This window comes from Chaetura pelagica, unplaced genomic scaffold, assembly GCF_000747805.2.
Source record: "Chaetura pelagica isolate M959 unplaced genomic scaffold, ChaPel_1.0 scaffold79, whole genome shotgun sequence".
NCBI lineage: Eukaryota > Metazoa > Chordata > Aves > Apodiformes > Apodidae > Chaetura > Chaetura pelagica.
Genome location: NW_009969339.1, coordinates 2,223,295 through 2,229,060, shown reverse-complemented (window position 1 = coordinate 2,229,060; position 5,766 = coordinate 2,223,295). Strand labels below are relative to the sequence as shown.

At 42.3% G+C, this 5,766-nt stretch overlaps 1 protein-coding gene across 2 annotated transcripts in view; it reads right to left on the bottom strand.

The window, feature by feature from the left end:
* SYN3 (synapsin III) overlaps positions 1-5,766 on the bottom strand; it is a 179,259-nt gene that overhangs the window by 83,262 nt on the left and 90,231 nt on the right. The gene's annotated exons all lie outside the window — the stretch shown is intronic.

Genomic DNA, 5,766 nt, shown 5'->3' with positions numbered 1-5,766 from the left:
TGAAGACTACAGTGAAAGAAAGCAATGAGGTCTCTGATGACCATACCAACCTTCAGGCTCTCATCTCACCAAAAGGAAGGCTTGCTCCATAGCTGCTTGTGGAGCTGATTCAGGGACCAGATGTTACTGCTTTTGTATGTCTACTTCTTCTTCCTCAAACTCCCATTGAAGGCCTCTACAGAGATATTGTCTTCTTCAAGTTATGCTGATAGAAACGTCAAACCTCAATTGCAGTAATGAATCTGCTCATGAACTCTGCTGGCCACAATGCCACGGAACTGCCTTAAAGAGCTCTTAAAAATTTGAGGCATTCCAGTCATTTTAATTACTGTGCATTGCATAAGCCAGAAACCAGTTCATACAAAGGAACAACAGAAAAGTGTTTTTCAATCACTCTTACTCTCTTCTCTGCTTAGTGCCAGCCTCCAAAGCTCTGGGAACACCGGCTCTTGTTACCATTTGAAGCACTTCATCTATTTGCAATCTCTTTATCAGTCACTTAGAGCTATTGATGCAGTTTAGAAGGGTTTAAAAAAGAAAAACAAAACTTCAATTTGGAAATGGCTACAGCAGCATGAAAGCAAAGCAAGAGAAATGGAAAAACTTATTCTAAACAAAAATGAGAGAAAATTAATTGCTTGGAATGAAGCAACAGGCAGGTAGAGCCAAGCAAATCACATCATGTCCTCCCTCCCGGACTCTGTCTGACCATCTAATCATAGCCTCCTGGCTTGAACCCTGCATGGTACTGAGTGAGCCCTTTGGCCCTGATCCAGAAATGCACTTAAGCTTATATTTAACTTAGTGCATGTAAATGGTCCTGTTGACTTCAGCAGAGCATCTTGTGTGCTTAAAGGCAAACGTGTGCCTTAGTGTATTGCTGGATCTAGGCCAAAGAGTGCAGTCATGTGCAGGAAACATTTTCAGCTTGATAAGGGCTGTTAAAAGATATTTCCTGGTTGCCCTTATGCAGCTGATGCCACAACACAGCCCGACTGGAGGATCCCCACACGACTGAGAAGATGATTTCATATTCTACAATCCTTTATAATGTAATACTCCTGGTTGACACATGGTGCCTGTGGTCCGCTCCCAGGCTGGGTGCTCTCTGTAAGCACAGTCTGGAAGGGGTCCATGAAGACTGAACACAGTACAGAACCATTAGAGCTGATGGAAGTGCAACAGTGAACCTCTAATTAAAAGCTTGGGAACAGGATAGATTATTACCTATGTCTGGCTTGTAGGCAGGAAGGTGACATAATTCCTTTGCTACCTCAGAGAAAGAGATCAAATTGATTTTTTTTTCATATGTATTTATAGAATCAAAGACATCTTTGAAAAAAGAGTCTTCTTACTTTAAGAAGCATATGAAGTTCACTAATACAATGGAGGAATTAACAGGGTTTTTTCCAACCTTTTTCACACTCAGAAAACATAGCAAGTATGAACATTTTAAACAAAACAGTATTCTCATAGGGCAGTGTGAGAAACAACAGACATTTTACAGAAGAAACAGCCAGTCAGGAAATAGGAGAATCTTTTGGTAATGCAATGCATGACCACTCTGTACTGCCCAATGACATGGTGTAACTGTGCTATAAAAAAGGACATCAGACGGGTCTGAAAAGCACCTGACCTTTCCCAACTGCTGCATAAAAGCAGAAAAACAATTATCTCTCCTAGAGGGTGTGATGTTGAGCTGGTGTAACAGATACGAGGATCATCAGCTTCAAGAGAAGTTTTTAGGACAAGAGGAGGCTTTTGAGCAACTTGGCAGCTGGACAATTTAGAATGTTAATGGCAGGACTCCACTAATGAATCAAGCTAAGTTATTGTGGAAAAGTTAAAATGGAAAAATGCTCATACTTCAGAAGCTTTCAAAATGAATATATTGTTCATGGAGGTGGCAGGACTGTTTGGACTCAAGGCTGAAGTCTCCTGACTTCATTCATGCCATGCTCAGTTTAAGGCAGCTGAGGTCTGATCATAAGCTGGAGTGTTTTTAGCCACTACACGTGTCAGGGTTTTTTTCTCTGGAGGTGGTGGTTGCAGGGGTATTTCTCTCTTTCTTTCTGTCTTTCCCTCTCTTTCTCTCCCTCTTTTCCTTTCTTCCTGCCTTTCTTTCCTCTCTCTCTCTCTTTTTTTTTTTTCTTTTTTTTTTTTTTCAGTCAGCAGCTCCTGTATTTTGATGAAGCACAACTTACATTCAGGTGCCCTTGTCAGTTCAGAAGCAGCTTTCTGCCAGCACCCAGCATCCCTTACAATGCAACCTGGTCAGAAGGGAAGTAACTAACTATACCTCCAGTTCATTTACAGCAACACCTTATGACTCTTGAAGGAACATCCCGAGGTGCTTTTATCTGAGTCTCTGCAACTATCTCTGGGATGTTCCTCTCAGCCACAAGCAGGACTTGTGGAAGGAAAATGATATTGTTAATACACTCCTGATGTAAACTGCAGTGAGTATCGATGCATAAGCATAAGGTAGTTCTTTCTCCCGAAATTTAACTGAGATGCCCAGCATGATATCTCTCCTTTTGAGCAGGGTAGGTTCTTTAGATATTGCAAGAAACTTGGCTTCATCCGCAAAAAATGCCGCCATCCCTTGCAGCGCAGTGCCCCCTAGCACTGTCTCCACACATTAATGCAGGATGGAGGGAAGGACACTTTGCTCAGTCAACAACACCTGCAGGACATGGCTTTCCCTGGCAATTTTCACACCAACTATTGACTCAGCCCAATCATGCTTAGCTTGTGGGATCCGACAAGATCACAGCATGAAATAGTGTGGCTGCCCAGTAAAGCAGAGAGAACCTTAATTGTGTTCAACAGTGTGTTCTTGGTGGAGGACTGAAACATAGATTTCTTTATTTGGTGACATTAGCCAAAAGTGAACTCTCATTTTCTCACATGAAGATCAAGGTATTTATTTTCTCCTTTCTCTGCTACTGCTTATGACCATATAAGGCTTAAAGTTTTATCTAGGCAAAGAAGATAAATGCTAGTTTTTATTTTTTCCCTTTGCAGTTTCTCCCACGCAGGCAGGGCACAGAGCAGGAATTCAGAAAGTTTTCCTTTCAGTACCTTCATTGACTTTCTGTGTTACTTTGATCCTGTTATCAAAATTTTCTCATTTAAATAAACACTCAGAACCCCTGCTTAGCTCTTCCAGAGTGCACTTTACTGGTAGGTCTCAAAGGAGAGAGGCTAATACTCAATATCCAATAGATGTTGTCAGAGGATAAATACAAAGATGATAAAATGAACGTGTAGCTAGGTTAAGTGATTTAACCAAGGCCTCCCAACAGGCCACTGGCCAGACTGAGCTTTCCTGAGTATTATTTACTTGTGATTTACAAAAATAAAGTACTTTGGTTTCTGTGTATGAAATGTGTTCTATAACTGGCAAATGAATATTGCTATTATCACACTGTATCCAGTAGTCTGGGTTGAAAAACCTGCATCTCTATCACTATAGAGAAGTTCATATCTTTTTCAAAAGAATATCTAGGTATCAAAAAAGTAGGTGAATCAGCTACATCCAACTGATCAAACACAGGTACTACTATGCCAGGAAATGCTAATACAGGCAATAAAAAAATACTCCTGGATCATATTTCAAACACTGGAATAAAAGACAGTAGTAAGCCTTGACCCACAGACAGCCTGCACACCATCCCCTCCAAACAGATGTGCTTTGCCACTGGAGCAAGCTGTGGCACTTCTTTTCATCCTGAAGAGTAATTGCAGATGACTTCTCTGGGTTATATCTGCAAAGTGAACTAGATCCTTTAAACAGCACAAACGTCATGTTACTTTAACAAGGTTGGTCAGTCTCACTGTAAATTAACTACTTCCACACCTTGGGGGACCCTGTGTAACATCAGTAACTTCTAGCCCCCTTTTCGGAAACGGAGAAGATGACTTTGTTTAAGGCTTTTCCTTTTCAGTTTCCTCTGAATGTGTCCTGTATCTGTGCCTTCACACAGCACCCAGCATCTTTAAAGCTTATTACAAAACATTCAGCTTGTTAGTCCTCAGAACATGCAGGAAAGGTGTTATTATAGAAATGAAGAAACATATTCAGAGAAGTTGCTTGGCCTGAGAGTGCAGGGAGGTGGTGCTGGAACTGTGATTATAATCTAGTTGTGTGTGGGCCAAACTCTCTCTTATTTACACCAGTGTCAGGTTATGGAATAACTCCACTTCTCTCAGATACTGATCTGAGACGTTGAAAGACCAGGTGTATCATGGTGTTGGTGATATCAAACTTTTTACAACAACAAAGAAAAAATGAAAGTGCCAGACACACCTCGTTTTTCTTCCGTGTTGCTCTGCTGAGGTCAGTGGAGTTGTTTCTTGTTTACACCCAGTGTAAATGAAATGACAGTCCAATCTGAGATTCAACTTCATCTGTAGTACCTTGACCAGACAGTCCAAGTACCTAAGGAGTTTTTTGCATAGGTTTTCTCATATTGCAATTCTGAGCCCAACAATTCAGACACTGAGGTGTCCAAATCAAACGTCCTGTTTACTACATACTTACATGACCCATTAGCACCTCCTCACCATCAATTTTTTTCCCTGTGTTCATTAATACATGTTCCCGAGAAGCTCCCATCAGTATTATCCCCATTACACAGACTGGGATTTGAAGCACATTGAGGTGAAGCTGTTACACAGGTTGTCTGTGTCACAGCAAGGGTAGAAACCCGCATTACCCACTGTTAGCATGGTAACCTTGATCTCTACTAGCAACACCCGACCTGAATCTTTTGTGTACTCCAAATAAAAGCCTGTGTTTCCATTAAATTGGACGGTTTAATTTTATGTGGATGGTATGATTAAAGAAAAGGTGTAGGCAGGCTGTGCTTCACCCAGATGGAGCAGAATTGTAAATCTCAAGACTTAGCTGACTATTTAGAAATTTAGGACAGCTGGTCCCTGGCCTTTAATACCAGCATAATTTATAACTAGACATGCTTAATTCTTGTAAACCCCGTGGAAAGTACTCTGACATTATATACATTGGTTTGATACTGTGATTAATCACTCCTCAGTCCCCTTTGCTGGATAATAAGGCTGCCTGTATCTTGCATCTGGCAATCTCCTTCCTTACAGTCCCAGCTCTTCTATAGCATTTACATTTCTACAGCTGATAGAAATCACGGCTCCAAAAGGGGATCAGGGAAAACAAAACTAACAGGACTTTTCTATAAATTCCATTAATGCTGCTCTGCTAAAATATACTTTGAGATTAAATGTTGGGAGTGCATGGGTAGATTCAACACTAATTTTTCCAGCTGGGTTTTAGTAGTTTATGACCCCCTTGCTGACCGAAAGCCCTGAGAAAGGGAAGTGATGGGCTGTGGTGGGGGGCACATAGAAGAAGGGGCACTTGAGCAGTGTGGAAAACTGCAGGATGAAACCCTGGTTTACAGTGCAACTAGGTCTTGCCCTTCTTTTCCTCCATCCCCTTCTCACTGTCTCAGGAAAGAGGAAAAGCAGCAACACCCTGTACTTCTTTTGCACTTTCCTGGTAGCACCCTAAAAGCCGTTTAGGTCACTGTTTCGCCTCCTCCGGTTTGAAATCAAGCTCGCAGACAGCCGAGATGGTTTGCAGGGAAACAGCCCCAGCTTTCCAAGCAAACAACAGACCCTGCGTGCGTGTTCCCCGCGCCCCTCACGCACCCTGCGGTGCGGGGCAGCCCGGGGGAGGCACGTCCTGACCAGGCTGCCGGGGGAACTCCCTCGGGGCCAGACCCG